Genomic DNA, 16,159 nt, shown 5'->3' with positions numbered 1-16,159 from the left:
CCCGCAGCTCCCTTATACACAGTATGATGGGCCCGCAGCTCCCGTATACACAGTATGATGGGCCCGTAGCTCCCTTATACACAGTATGATGGGCCCGCAGCTCCCTTATACACAGTATGATGGACTCACAGCTCCCTTATACACAGTATGATGGACCCACAGCTCCCTTATACACAGTATGATGGGCCCGCAGCTCCCGTATACACAGTATGATGGGCCCGCAGCTCCCTTATACACAGTATGGTGGACCCGCAGCTCCCTTATACACAGTATGATGGACCCGCAGCTCCCTTATACACAGTATGATGGGCCCGCAGCTCCCGTATACACAGTATGATGGGCCCGCAGCTCCCTTATACACAGTATGATGGACCCGCAGCTCCCTTATACACAGTATGATGGGCCCGCAGCTCCCTTATACACAGTATGATGGGTCCACAGCTCCCTTATACACAGTATGATGGACCCGCAGCTCCCTTATACATAGTATGATGGGCCCGCAGCTCCCTTATACACATTATGATGGACCCGCAGCTCCCTTATACACAGTATGATGGACCCGCAGCTCCCGTATACACAGTATGATGGGCCCGCAGCTCCCGTATACACAGTATGATGGGCCCGCAGCTCCCTTATACACAGTATGATGGACTCACAGCTCCCTTATACACAGTATGATGGGCCCGCAGCTCCCGTATACACAGTATGATGGGCCTGCAGCTCCCTTATACACAGTATGATGGGCCCACAGCTCCCTTATACACAGTATGATGGGCCCGCAGCTCCCTTATACACAGTATGATGGGCCCGCAGCTCCCTTATACACAGTTATAAGAAACACTGGAGCCTCGGACAGGCCACAAACTGCAGGAGACGGAGCTGAGGCGAGGCAAAAACAGATGAAAACACCTGAAGGTGAGTATCAGACAGGGGGCAGGGGATGGGGATTGTCAGCACCGCTCCAGCAATGAAATTAAAATAATGCTGGAGTGGTGCTGTAAATGTGATGCAGCTCTTGGTTACTGTATGCCGGCTCCTTATACTAATAGTCATAAAAGACCCAGGTGGTACGTATCAAAAGCCCCCGACCCCTCATCTCCAGCCTCCCCAGACAGCAAATATTATGTGATGGAGTACATATAATATCAGAACTAAACATTATAATATTCAGCCCCCAGTGACCTGTCCCCCTCCCCCACTTCAGCCCCAATACCCCCATCGTCTCACATCCACCCCTCAGTGCCCTGTCCCACCTCACCCACCACAACACCCCCATGGTCTCACATTTACCCCCCAGTGCCCTGTCTCCCCTCCCCCACTTCAGTATCCAATACTCCCATCATCTCACATACACCCACTCAGTGCCCTGTCCCACCTCACCCACCTTCTCCCCTCACAACACCCAAATGGTCTTACATTCACCCCCCAGTGCCCTGTCTCCCCTCCCCCACAATACCCCATCATCTCACATTCACCCCCCAGTACCCTGTCCCCCCTCACTCACTTTCAGCCCCCACAATACCCCAACAGTCTCACAGTGACACACCTGAATTTAATAAACCTAAATAAGTTCCATCCCCAGCACTTACTGATAACGTTTGCACTGCAGGCAGGACCAGGAAGTTTAAAGGGCACCTGTCACCCCGTTTTTTGAAGATGAGCTAAAAATACCGTTAAATAGGGGCTGAGCTGGGCGTTACATTAGTGTCTTTGTGTGCCTTTATAACCTACCTAAGCTGCCGAAATACCTTTGTAAAGTCGCCGTTTTCTGCTGTCACTCACGCTGGTCTGGTCATATGGGTGTGGTGACAGCGCTGTTTCTCCCCCAGAATCCTGCTCATCATTACGTTGGTGGCGTAGTGGTGTGAGCATGTCCAAAGCGAAGATCCACTGCCCAGGAGATTCAAAACAGCGCGGTCTTCGCTATTCGCCGTTTACCGGTGGGCGCGGCCATCTTTCCTGTGGCCGCGCGTGCGCAGATGGAGCGCTCTGCTGCCCGGGGCTTCAGGAAAATGGCCGCCGCGATCTCCATCTGCGCACGCGCGGAATCCCGCGGCCATTTTCCCGAAGCCCCGGGCAGCAGAGCGCTCCATCTGCGCACGCGCGGCCACAGGAAAGATGGCCGCGCCCACCGGTAAACGGCGAATAGCGAAGACCGTGCTGTTTTGAATCTCCTGGGCAGTGGATCTTCGCTTTGGACATGCGCACACCACTACGCCACCAACGTAATGATGAGCAGGTTTCTGGGGGAGAAACAGCGCTGTGACCACGCCCATAGGACCAGACCAGCGTGAGTGACAGCAGAAAACGGCGACTTTACAAAGGTATTTCGGCAGCTTAGGTAGGTTATAAAGGCACACAAAGACACTAATGTAACGCCCAGCTCTGCCCCTATTTAACGGTATTTTTAGCTCATCTTCAAAAAACGGGGTGACAGGTTCCCTTTAAGTGTAATGCGTAATGCACGGTGTGGGCACTAGGACCCAGCGTGCCTGAGCCAATCCCAGCGTGCACAGAGTGAAGAAAACTGCAGCCAGGAAAAGCTTCATGATCAGGTCAGACGGGCGAAACCATTCACTGCAGGGGGGAGACTGCAGCCGGCCACTGTGGTAATAGCCTGCAGCTTGTCAGACGGGAGCAGACATTATACTGCTCCGCTCCTATGCTGTGTTCTGCCTCGGCACAGAAGTGGCCCTGGCTCCTGGTGGGCCCCTTCATGTGACAGGGCCCGGGGCGATGGCCCCCTCTGCCCCCCCAGTAGCTACGCTACTGGCTGTGGGGGAACAGTACTTCAGAGTTCTAGCATTTTCAGCAGGCTCAGGCAGCCGTCTCTGTGGTGCAATGGACTTTAAGTACTCTCGGAATACTCTTCCTATTGATTTTAATGGGACATCCACAATCCATAGAATGGGGTTTAAAAAAAAAAAAAAAGTTTTTTAAAACCTTGCCAAAGGGAAAAGGATAAAAAAAAAGATATGATACATTAATCATCTCCATATATGACACTGACAAGTCAAAAGGCTGTAAGAAAAATAAGTGTGTAAAAAATCAACTATAGAAACCTGTTCACAAAGCGCATCAGATCTGAACATTTTGTAAGAAAAAAAAAATAAGCATGGATTCCTGACATGGATTTCTTTTTCATGTGGTTTCACCATTTGCATTTTCACATTAATGTTCTGGAAAGCTCAGACATCCGGCTCTGTGGCACAACACTTCTACTTATCGCTGGGTGAAAAGCCTCCAGGTAAGGCCGGAGACACACTGGTGCGAGAGACGGCCGAGTCTCGCTGGTTAAAAGCAAGCTGTGGCACCTGCACTCCGGAGCGGAGCGTGCGGCTCCATAGCAATACATGGAGCTGCACGCTCAGCTCCGGAATGCAGGTGCCACAGCTTGCTTTTAACCAGCGAGACTCGGCCGTCTCTCGCACCAGTGTGTCTCCGGCCTAACCCGTCCACTGGTTATCCAAAGTCCATAAAGTTAAAAAAAGAAGGCAGCACTCCATTTTTCTTAATAAATGTGCAGGATTTAATCAGACCCACATGTATGTGCAACGTTTCAGCTCCAAATGAGCCTTTCTCAAGCATTGGACTTCTAGAGAGATGGTGGACGTTCAAAGGTTGTGGGCTTGAGTCCCACCAGAGTCGCTTTTTGGAATTGATGAAACAAACAAAAAAATCCAACACCTTTTGGAAAATGCAATTTCATGATTTAAGCAATCTGGGAGTTGGGTGATATAAAATAAAAAAAATCGAACTGATTTCGAGGAGCTTTTAGTTACATCTTGGAACCAAACTAAAGAGTATATCGAATGGTAGAAAATATATTTTTGTTGTCAAAGTGACAATATGTGATACAAAATGTCTAAAATTGGTAGTTTTCAAATTGCATGTACTGTCTCTTTAAGAGATTAATACAGCTGGCTCTGTGGCGCAATGGATAGTGCATTGGACTTCTAGTGTAGTGTAGACATTCAAAGGTTGTGGGTTCGAGTCCCAACAGAGTCATGTTTTGCGTGTGGCACAAAGTATTTTCCTATCGCGAATATAAAAAAGTGCAAATCCACTTAAAGGGACTCTGTCACCTGAATTTGGAGGGAACAATTTTCAGCCATAGGGGCGGGTGTTTGATTCACCCTTTCCTTACCCGCTGGCTGTATGCTGGCTGCAACACTGGATTGAAGTTCATTCTCTGTCCTCCATAGTACACGCCTGCGTAAGGGAAGATTGCCTTGTGCAGGCATGTACTACGGAAGACAGAGAATGAACTTTCTTTTCACATTTTGTTATCTCCTGCTTGCACGAATCTGGAAGTTGGAGGATATACAAAAAATTAAAAAAACTAATTTCGAGGAGTTTTTACTTATATCTTGGAACCAAACTAAAGAGTATATTCAATAGTAGAAAATAAATTTCTGTTGTCAAAGTGAAAATATGTGACACAACATGTGTGCAACAAATTTCCTAATTCTAAAATGGCTAAAATTGGTGGTTTTCACATTGCATGTACTGTCTCTTTGAGAGATTAAAGGTACCTTCACACATAACGATTTCGTTAACGATATCGTTGCAACGTCACGCTTTTTGTGACGTAGCAACGATCCCGCTAACGATCTCGTTATAGTGTGACAGCGACCAACGATCAGGCCCCTGCTGGGAGATCGTTGGTCGTAGGGAATGATGAGGACCTTTATTTGGTCGCTGATCACCCGCTGTCATCGCTGGATCGGCATGTGTGACACCGATCCAGCGATGTGTTCACTTGTAACCAGGGTAAATATCGGGTTACTAAGCGCAGGGCCGTGCTTAGTAACCGGATATTTACCCTGGTTACCATTGTAAAAGTAAAAAAAAAAAAAAACACTACATGCTCACATTCCGATGTCTGTCACGTCCCCCGCCGTCAGCTTCCCGCACTGACTGTGAGCGCCGGCCGTAAAGCAGAGCACAGCGGTGACGTCACCGCTGTGCTCTGCTTTACGGCCGGCGCTGACACAGTCAGTGCGGGAAGCTGACGGCGGGGGACGTGACAGACATCGGAATGTGAGTATGTAGTGGTTTGTTTTTTTTTTCAACTTTTACAATGGTAACCAGGGTAAATATCGGGTTACTAAGCGCGGCCCTGCACTTAGTAACCCGATGTTTACCTTGGTTACCCGGGGACTTCGGCATCATTGAAGACAGTTTCAACGATGCCGAAGTCGATCACCTGATCGTTGGTCGCTGGAGAGAGCTGTCTGTGTGACAGCTCCCCAGCGACCACACAACGACTTACCAACGATCACGGCCAGGTCGTATCGCTGGTCGTGATCGTTGGTAAGTCGTTAAGTGTAACGGTACCTTAACCCCTTTACCCCCAAGGGTTGTTTGCACTTTAATGACCGGGCCAATTTTTACAATTCTGACCACTGTCCCTTTATGAGGTTATAAGTCTGGAACGCTTCAATGGATCCCGGTAATTCTGACATTGTTTTCTTGTGACATATTGTACTTCATTATAGTGGTAACATTTCTTTGATATTACCTGCGTTTATTTGTGAAAAAAATGGAAATTTGGCAAAAATTTTGAAAATTTAGCAATTTTCCAACTTTGAATTTTTATACAATTAAATCACAGAGATATGTCACACAAAATACTTAATAAGTAACATTTCCCACATATCTACTTTACATCAGCACAGTTTTGGAACCAAAATTTGTTTTTGTTAGGGAGTTATAAGGGTTAAAAGTTGACCAGCAATTTTTCATTTTTACAACACCATTTTTTTTAGGGACCACATCTCATTTGAAGTCATTTTGAGGGGTCTATATGATGGAAAATACCCAAGTGTGACACCATTCTAAAAATTGCACCCCTCAAGGTGCTCAAAATCACATTCAAGAAGTTTATTAACCCTTCAGGTGTTTCACAGGAATTTTTGGAATATTTAAATAAAAATGAACATTTAACTTTTTTACACAAAAAATTTACTTCAGCTCCAATTTGTTCTATTTTACAAAGGGTAACAGGAGAAAATGGACCCCAAAAGTTGTTGTACAATTTGTCCTGAGTACGCCGATACCCCATATGTGGGGGTAAACCACTGTTTGGGCGCATGGCAGAGCTCGGAAGCAAAGGAGAGCCATTTGACTTTTCAATGCACAATTGACTGAAATTCAGATGGGAAGCCATGTTGCGTTTGGAGAGCCCCTGATGTGACTAAACATTGAAACCCCCCCCCACAAGTGACACCATTTTGGAAAGTAGACCCCCTAAGGAACTTATCTAGATGTGTGGTGAGCACTTTGACCCATTAAGTGATTCACAGAAGTTTATAATGCAGAGCCGTAAAAATAAAAAATCATATTTTTTCACAAAAATGATTTTTTCGCCCCCAATTTTTTATTTTTCCAAGGGTAAGAGAAGAAATTGGACCCCAAAAGTTGTTGTCCAATTTGTCTTGAGTACGCTGATACCTCATATGTGGGGGTAAACCACTGTTTGGGCGCATGGCAGAGCTCGGAAGGGAAGGAGCGCCATTTGACTTTTCAATGCAAAATTGACTGGAATTGAGATGGGACGCCATCTTGCGTTTGGAGAGCCACTGATGTGCCTAAACATTGAAACCCCCTACAAGTGACACTATTTTGGAAAGTAGACCCCCTAAGGAACTCATCTAGATGTGTTGTGAGAGCTTTGAACCCCCAAGTGTTTCACTACAGTTTATAATGCAGAGCCGTGAAAATAAAAATTCTTTTTTTTCCCGCACAAAAATTATTTTTTACCCCCCAGTTTTGTATTTTTCCAAGGGTAACAGGAGAAATTGGACCCCTAAAGTTGTTGTACAATTTGTCCTGAGTACGCTGATACCCCACATGTGGGGGGGAACCACTGTTTGGGTGCATGGGAGAGCTCGGAAGGGAAGGAGCGCCATTTGGAATGCAGACTTAGATGGAATGGTCTGCAGGCATCACGTTGCATTTGCAGAGCCCCTAATGAACCTAAACTGTAGAAACCCCCCACAAGTGACCACATATTGGAAACTAGACCCCCCAAGGAACTTATCTAGATGTGTTGTGAGAACTTTGAACCCCCAAGTGTTTTACTACAGTTTATAACGCAGAGCCGTGAAAATAAAAAATCCTTTTTTTTCCACAAAAATTATTTTTTAGCCCCCAGTTTTGTATTTTTCCAAGAGTAACAGGAGAAATTGGACCCCAAAAGTTGTTGTCCAATGTGTCCTGAGTACGCTGATACCCCATATGTTGGGGTAAACCCGTTTGTGCGCACGGGAGAGCTCGGAAGGGAAGGAGCACTGTTTTACTTTTTCAACGCAGAATTGGCTGGAATTGAGATTGGACGCAATGTCGCATTTGGAGAGCCCCTGATATGCCTAAACAGTGGAAACCCCCCAATTATAACTGAAACCCTGATCCAAACACACCCCTAACCCTAATCTCAACTGTAACCCTAACCACACCCCTAACCCTGACACACCACTAACCCTAATCCCAACCCTATTCCCAACTGTAAATGTAATCCAAACCCTAACTTTAGCCCCAACCCTAACTTTAGCCCCAACCTTAACCCTAACTCTAGCCCTAACCCTAGCCCCAACCCTTACCCTAGCCCTAACCCTAGCCCTAACCCTAACCCTAACCATAGCCCTAACCCTAACCAAAGCCCTAACCCTAACCCTAGCTCTAACCCTAAACCTAACCCTAGCCCTAACCATAGCCCTAACCCTAGCCCTAACCCTAATGGGAAAATGGAAATAAATACATTTTTTTAATTTTTTAATTTTACGTAACTAAGGGGGTGATGAAGGGGGGGGTTGATTTACTATTTATAACGGGTTTTCTAGCGGATTTTTATGATTGGCAGCCGTCACACACTAAAAGACGCTTTTTATTGCAAAAAATGTTTTTTTGCGTTACCACATTTTGAGTGCTATAATTTTTCCATATTTTGGTCCACAGAGTCATGTGAGGTATTGTTTTTTGCGGGACGAGTTGACGTTTTTATTGGTAACATTTTCGGGCACGTGACTTTTTTGATCGCTTTTTATTCCGATTTTTGTGAGGCAGAATGACCAAAAGCCAGCTATTCATGAATTTCTTTTTTTGGGGGGGGCGCTTATACTGTTCCGCGTTTGGTAAAATGGATAAAGCATTTTTATTCTTCGGGTCAGTACAATTACAGCGATACCTCATTTATATCATTTTTTTTTATGTTTTGGCGCTTTTATACGATAAAAACTATTTTATAGAAAAAATAATTATTTTTGCATCGCTTTATTCTGAGGACTATAACTTTTTTATTTTTTCGCTGATGATGCTGAATGGCAGCTCGTTTTTTGCGGGACAAGATGACGTTTTCAGCGGTACCATGGTTATTTATATTCGTCTTTTTGATCGCATGTTATTCCACTTTTTGTTCGGCGGTATGATAATAAAGCGTTGTTTTTGTCGGGTCGTTACGGACACAGGGATACTAAATATGTGTACTTTTATTGGGTTTTTTTATTTTTATTTAGCTAAAGGAATGTATTTATTGGAACAATATAAATTTTTTATTATTATTTATTTAGGATTTTTTTTTTTTTTTTTTTTTTTTTACACATGTAATTTTTTTTTTTTTTACATTTTTACTTTGCCCCAGGGGGGGACATAACAGTAAAGTGACAGATCGCCGATCTGACACATTGCTGTGCACTGTGTCAGATCGGTGATCACACAGCACAGCAGGGAGGCTTCCCGGCGCCTGCTCTGAGCAGGCGCTGTGAAGCCACCTCCCTGCAGGACCCGGATGCAGCCCTGCCGCCATTTTGGATCCGGGGACTGCAGGGAGGAGACGCTCGGTACAAGGTGAGCACATCGCCTTGTACCGATCGTCTCAGGGAAGCCCGCAGGGAGCCCCCTCCCTGCGCGATGCTTCCCTATACCACCGGCACACTGCAATCATGTTTCATGCCGGAGGTTATGTGCCGGGGGCGGTCCGTGACACATAGTGCCGGATGTCAGCTGCAATAGTCAGCTGACACCCGGCCGCGATCGGCCGCGCTCCCCCCGTGAGCGCGGCTGATCGCGCTGGACGTACTATTCCGTCCTTGGGAAGTAGGGCCCACCCCACATGGACGGAATAGTGCATCCGATGACAGGAAGAGGTTAATACAGCTGCCTCTGTGGCGCAATGGATAGCGCATTGGACTGTAGACATTCAAAGGTTGTGGGTTCGAGTCCCACCAGAGTTGTGTTTTGTGTGTGGCACTACTACTGAGCGAATATCTGAGAAAACAAAGTATTTTCCTATTACAAAAGGGGTTGTTTGATACTAAATTTAAAAAGGCATTTTCCTAATTTAGATTTAATTTAAAAAAAAGTCACCTTCTGTTGATTTGAGGTTATTTCTTCCAATTACTTGGTCAAATCAGCCTCCGGGAAAGCACTGCCTCTCTGGGTAGCATCCCCGTTCTGCCCAAAAAGTCCCACTTTTGGGTGGGGTTTACAGACCCCCACCCACTTTAGCCCACAGTGCGCTGGGAAATCCAGGATAGATGGGTGACTAGGCCTTGACATCTGAGAGCTGAATGTTACACAACGGGGAGCGATATAGACCGAAGGGGGCACTTTTATTAATAAATGTAACTTAGGAAAATGCTTATTTAACCAAGGTGAGATATTAGGAAGAACTGTTCTAATATCAGAAAATGCCTTTAACCCCTTCCTGACATTTGCAGGATATACACGTCATGCTATTCATGCAATCACCGTGACTAAGCACACACTGATCACATGATGGTGCCTGCTGTTTCACAGGGCAAATGGAGTCTTCATCCCTACGATTGCTATGTTGGTCTGTGTTTGGTGCTGGGCATTGTGGTGCCACTAAGCCAGTGCCATCACTTTCCTTGATGCTGCTGAAACAAAGAAGAACTAAGATGTTGATCGTTCCTGATCTTTCCTAATCCACCCCAATCTCTCCCCTTTGCCCCCCTTTACCCACCTCTACCACCACCCCCTTCTGCTGCCGGTCGCTGATCAATACTTAATCGCTCAATTTTTGGCAGGTTTTCTCTTTTTCGTGCGTCCTGCACCTGCTGAGCGCTGATAAGTGACACAAATCACTGTTTTCCAGGACTTTTTTTTTTGTCCCTATCTATTCAACCCTACCCTCTTTGCGCCACTCCATGTGTAAAACCAACAGCCATCGATCCGCTGATCAATCGCACACCACTGATTAGCACCCGAGCTCGCTTTTTGCAAGGACTTTTGGAGTGTTGACATTTTGTATAACACTCCACTGTCCTGTGTGGCTAAGGCCCAAACACTCCTGGACACGCTTTGAAATCATCCACAAATTTTTACAATACAGTGAAATGCACAATGTCCTCCTTGAGATGACCCCAACTTTGACCAACTTTTCAAAGTTCAACCGGTCATTGACCACTTCAGCAACAAGTTTGTTGGGGTGTACAACCCCCAAAGGGACATCTGTGTGAATGACTCCCTAATACATTTCAAGGGGAGACTCATATTCCGGCAACACCTGACCAGTTAGAGAGCCAGGTATGGAATTAAGCTGTACAAACTGTGTGAGAGAACCTCAGGGTACACCCACAAGTTTAGGGTTTATGAAGGGAAGGACACCCGAATTCAACCCCCTAAATGCCACCCTGTCCTAGGAGTGAGTGGGAAAATTGTGTGGGATTTGGTGCACCCACTACTGGATCAAGGTTATGACACCTATGTATATAACTTTTATACCAGCATCCAACTCTTCAAGTCCATCTCTGAATGAGCTGCTGCAGCCTGCAGTACTGTCCGCAAAAATCAGAGAGGCCTCCCTAGGACAGTTGCTCAGGAAGGGTGAGAGCAGAGCCCAATGTAGTGACAACATTACATTATAAAATTCTGTGAAGCACCTGGGGGCTTAAGGTGCTCACCACACGTCTAGATAAGTTCCTTGAGTGGTCTAGTTTCCAAAATGTGATCACGTGTGGGGGGTTTCCACTGATTAGGCACAAAAGGGTCTCTCCTAACATGACATGGCGTCCACTTTTGATTCAAGACAATTTTGGGTCAAAAAATCAAACTGCGCTCCTTCCCTTCCGAGCCCTGCCATGCACTCAAACAGTGGTTTCCCCCCACATATGGGGTATCTATATACTCAGTAGAAATTGCACAACAATTTTTGTGGTAAATTTTCTTCTGTTACCCTTGTGAAAATAAAAATAATGGGGCTAAAATATAATTTTTGTGGAAAAAAATGTGATTTTTTTATTTTAACGGCTTTATGTTATAATCTTCTGTGAAGCTCCTGGGCATTCAAGATGCTCATCACATATCTAGATAAGTTCCTTGAGGAGTCTAGTTTCCAAAATGGGGTCACTTGTGGGGGTTTCCACTGTTTAAGCAAATCAAGGGATCTCCAAAAGCGATATGGTATCTGCTCTCGATTGCAGCTCTTTTCCTTACGAGCCCTGGCGTGCACCCAAACAGTGGTTTTCCCCCATATATGGAGTGTCAGCATACTCAGGAGAAATTTCACAACTTTTGGGGTACATTTTACCCTTATGAAAATAAAAATATATGGGTCTGAAGTAATATGTTTGTGAAAAAAAGTAAAATGTAAATTTTTTCCTATCACATTACTTCGGTTCCTGTTAAGCACCTGAAGGGTTAATAAACGTCTTGAATGTGGTTTTGAGCACTTTGAGGGGTGCAGTTTTTAGAACGGTGTCACTTTTGCGTGTTTTCTGCCATGTAGGTCCCTCCAAGTCACTTCAAATGTGATGTGGTCCCTAAAAAAATGTTTTTGTAAATTTTGTAGTAAAAATGAGAAATTGCTGGTCAACTTTAACCCTTCTAACTCCCTAACAGAGAAAAATTATGCTTCCAGAATTTTTCTGATGTAAAGTAGACATGTGGTAAATGTTATTTATTAATGATATTGTGTGACACATCTCTCTAATTTAAGGGCATAAAAATAAAAAGTTTGAAAATTGTAAAATGTTGCACATTTCTAATTGTCACGGGGTCCTTCTCCGATACCACACAATCAACAGAGCGAGGGAAGTGTGAACAATCCCAATACCTTTATTATAGGCAAAACTAAAAGGTCCATAAACAGTCCACCACACTGAGGATACACTAGTCCAGGACAAGAATGGAGTTCAGTAACAGGATGAATGTCCAAGGAGATGAAAGTCCAATAATCCAGCAGACGGAGGATAAAAAATTCATACGCTTCCCTTTCTCTCTGATGTGATGTGTTCACACCATCCTCACCACACAGGAACTGACTTCCCAGATCCTGTCCTCCCCAGCCCCCTCCTTATGTCCAGGGGTAGTCAGACAGGTTGGGGTGGTTTTCAGGCCTCCCAGACCTGACAAAGGTGCCTCGGGGATTAAGGCACTACAGGGGGTCATCAAGAGGCATAGATACAGTCAGGCTGCAGACAGTAAAGGTACCGTCACATTAAGCGACGCTGCAGCGATATCGACAACGATGCCGATCACTGCAGCGTCGCTGTGTGGTCGCTGGAGAGCTGTCACACAGACAGCTCTCCAGCGACCAACGATGCCGAAGTCCCCGGGTAACCAGGGTAAACATCTGTGAACTCCGGCCGGCCGTAAAGTAAAAGCAGAGCACAGCGGTGACGTCACCGCTGTGCTGTGCTTTACGGCCGGCCGGCGCTCACAGTCAGTGCGGGAAGCAGACGGGCAGGGACCTGACGGACATCAGAAGGTGAGTATGTACTGTTTTTTTTTTACATTTACAATGGTAACCAGGGTAAATATCGGGTTACTAAGCGCGGCCCTGCGCTTAGTAACCCGATATTTACCCTGGTTACCATTGTAAACTATTGCTGGCATCGTTGCTTTTGCTGTCAAACACGACGATACACGCCGATCTGACGACCAAATAAAGTTCTGGACTTTCAGCAACGACCAGCGATATCACAGCGGGATCCAGATCGCTGCTGCGTGTCAAACACAACGATATCGCTATCCAGGACGCTGCAACGTCACGGATCGCTATCGTTATCGTTGCAAAGTCGTTTAGTGTGAAGGTACCTTAAGCGAGCTAATTCAATTATCAGCCTTTTGGAAGGTAATTGAGACTCTAGACAATATGGGGAATACACGGAATGATACAGGGCAACAAGAGGACACTATGAAAATCAGTAAAATATAAATATACACAAAATGATACCCACATAACATATCACACCATCACACTAATTTTTTCACAAAGAAACGCAAATCATATTGAATACATTTTCCCCATATAATTAAGGACAATATGTTACGTAAAAAACAATCTCAGAATCAGTGGGATCCATTGAAGCGTTCCAGAGTCATAATCTCATAAAGTGACAGTGGTCAGAATTGTAAAAATTGGCCTTGTCAGGAAGGTGAAAACACTAACATAACCAAGCCAAGTTCGGTGCGTAGTCCAAACTCTGTGATTATGCACCTGCCAAACAAAGAACAACAGGCACTCTATTAGGTTATGTTCACAGGCACTCTATTAGGTTATGTTTTCAGAGCAGAAACTCACTTTTTTTAGGAGTTTGTTTTTAGTATTGGCGGGGGATTTGGATCATTTCTGCTCTGTTTCTGCTCCAAAAACTCCTAGAAAAACTCTGTGTGCACATAGCTTTGGGATAAAGTCACACTGATTTCTTTTTTTTATATGGATTTAAATACGCTTCACAATCCACATCAAAAACTGCTTCAAGCGCTCTTTGAATACTCTTCTTAGTGGTTTCAATGAGATATTCACATTGCTGTTCATGCAGTAAGATTCTTTCTGATACATAACCTCTTTGAAATTCTTTTTTGAAACCATTGCAAACATGACACTGAAAAGTCAAAACGCGACAAGACAAAAATGTGGGGTTAAAAAGCACTCTGAAAAGCTTTTAAATAGCAAGCATGGATTCCTGACACCAATTCAGGTTTCCATGTACTCTAAGGGTATTTGTCCACGTTCAGGAAACGCTGCGTTTTTGCCGCAGCGTTGAGCAGCATGCATAAAAAACACAGCGTCCAGATGTTACAGCATAGTGGAGGAGATTTCATGAAATCCTGTCTCCACTATGCAGTAAAAGACGCATGCAGCACACCCGAGAAAACTCACATGCGGTGCGTCTTTTAAGAACGCAGCATGTCCTTAGGCTGCGTGTCCACGCTCAGGATGGCCGGCGGTATCGCCGCTCGGCGCTAAGCCCCGCCCCCTTTCTGGGACGCGATTGCAGCGCCCCAGAGTCCTGGTCGTTGCAGTACTGTGGCTCCGCCACTAAGGGGAGCTATGGTACGTCTGATGGCACTGAAGGAGTTCACCTGACCAGGTATCACAGACACCAATACATTTCACAGCCGGGCCTCCAGGGGGAGCTAAGGGTTCTATTCATTAGGCCACTCCTCACATACTGGTAAAACTGGGGGTCAGGCAGGAAGTTAGATCAGAAAGCTGACTGGGTTGGAACCAGGCAACACCTTGTGGCAGAGGGTGTTGTGGGGGAAGATTCGGTAGGGCCCCTGTCGGGGGTGGGATCCTGACAGAGGCCTGGCAACTTGAGAGAACGTCAAGGGACCGTGCCTGCTCAGCATAGCGGCGGTGCCCAAGGAAGGATTAGAAGCGAGATAGATTGTGCTGAGTGAGAAACGAGATCAAAGCAACAAGGAGAATACCAGTAGGAGTCGTGCTGTGAGACTGAGGCAACATCCTACTGAGGCGCACAACTGGCGGCCGGAACGCCGAGGAAGTATTCATAAATTTAGCTTCAAGCAATACTTCAAACCAACGGCAGGACAGTCAGTCATAGGCGGGCTGTCTCACCTAAATCACCTACGAAGACATAGGGGGCAACTTGTGGAGAGGGGCGACTCTAGGGTCCCGGAAGAGCTCCGAGCCTACCCGTCATACGGGTGCTGTCCTAACCGTAACATCAGGGAGGGACGGAAGATTAGCAGAACATCATCTAATCGAGTTGTGAGGGAACTTAAGAAACAGACACAACAGTTGTGGGGACTTTCCGTAAGCACAGCAGGGAAGGACCACAACACATAGCGCTAGCAGGAAGGCACAGATTTCCACCTGCAAAGAGAACTCTGGAGGTGCCATCAGGCCGGCCGGACTTGCGCAGCCTGGTTAACCGTATTCCGGATTGAGGACCCAGAGATCTTCAGTAAAGAGGTAAAGAGACTGCAACCTGGTGTCCTCGTTATTTACTGCACCGCACCACCACCACCATCCATCACATCTATTACTGTACGCTCCTCAGCAGGGTCACGGACCGGGTCTAGCCACCGTGACAACCCCAGAGCAGAGACTCAGAGGCCCGGTATCGGGCACCCCTCGGCCCTGCGGCAGTGGGGGCGCTACACGATCATGCCGGATGTGTACAGTACACATCCGGGATCATCGCACCCCTCGCCATAGGGCCCTGTGATATTACCTGCGGCAACGCAGCGTCGCCGCAGGTAGCACGGACATGCTGCGATCTGAAAAGACGTGCAGCATGTCCGGAGTCGCAGGGCCGCCGCGTGCAGGTTTCCACGCATAGTGGACACGGGATTTCACAAAATCCCCTCCACTATGCTGGAACATCTGGACGCTGCGTGTTTGACGCTGCAGCGTCAATCACGCAGCGTTTACTTACCGTGGACACTCACCCTTACATAGCAGAAAAAACTCAAGGACAACGCAGGTGACCTGCCAGTGACCTCAGGTGCAGATTTGGTCAGGATTTTACCTGCATAAAATCCTGACCAAATCCTGAAGCAATCCTGAACATGGACACGTATCCTAGGGGTATGTGTCCACGATCAGGATGGCCGGCGGTATCGTTGGAGCGGCAAACCCGTTCTGTGCTAAGCCCCGCCCCCTTCTGGGACGCGATGATGCCGGATGTGTTCATTGCACACATCCGGCATCATCGCACCCCTCGCATAGGGCCCTGTGTTATTCCTTGCGGCGGCGCAGCGTCGCCGCAAGGAACACAGACATGCTGTGATCTTAAAAGACGCGCAGGATGTCCGGAGTCGCAGGGCCGCCGGGTGCGTGTTTCCACACATAGTGGACACGGGATTTCATAAAATCCCCTCCACTATGCTGGAACATCTGGACGCTGCGTGTTTGACGCTGCGGTCCCACGCAGCGTCAAAC

The 16,159-nt window shown here is 46.5% G+C and overlaps 1 protein-coding gene and 1 non-coding gene across 23 annotated transcripts in view; one reads left to right on the top strand and one right to left on the bottom strand.

Moving 5' to 3' along the window:
* DNM1 (dynamin 1) overlaps positions 1–16,159 on the bottom strand; it is a 214,887-nt gene that overhangs the window by 104,409 nt on the left and 94,319 nt on the right. The window lies entirely within an intron of this gene.
* Positions 3,923–4,008, top strand: TRNAR-UCU (transfer RNA arginine (anticodon UCU)). Its single transcript is given in 2 exon segments — positions 3,923–3,959; positions 3,973–4,008. It is a non-coding gene; the product is annotated as a tRNA-Arg (tRNA).

This window comes from Ranitomeya variabilis, chromosome 2, assembly GCF_051348905.1.
Source record: "Ranitomeya variabilis isolate aRanVar5 chromosome 2, aRanVar5.hap1, whole genome shotgun sequence".
Taxonomy (NCBI): domain Eukaryota; kingdom Metazoa; phylum Chordata; class Amphibia; order Anura; family Dendrobatidae; genus Ranitomeya; species Ranitomeya variabilis.
This window is presented reverse-complemented; position numbering and strand designations above follow the sequence as displayed.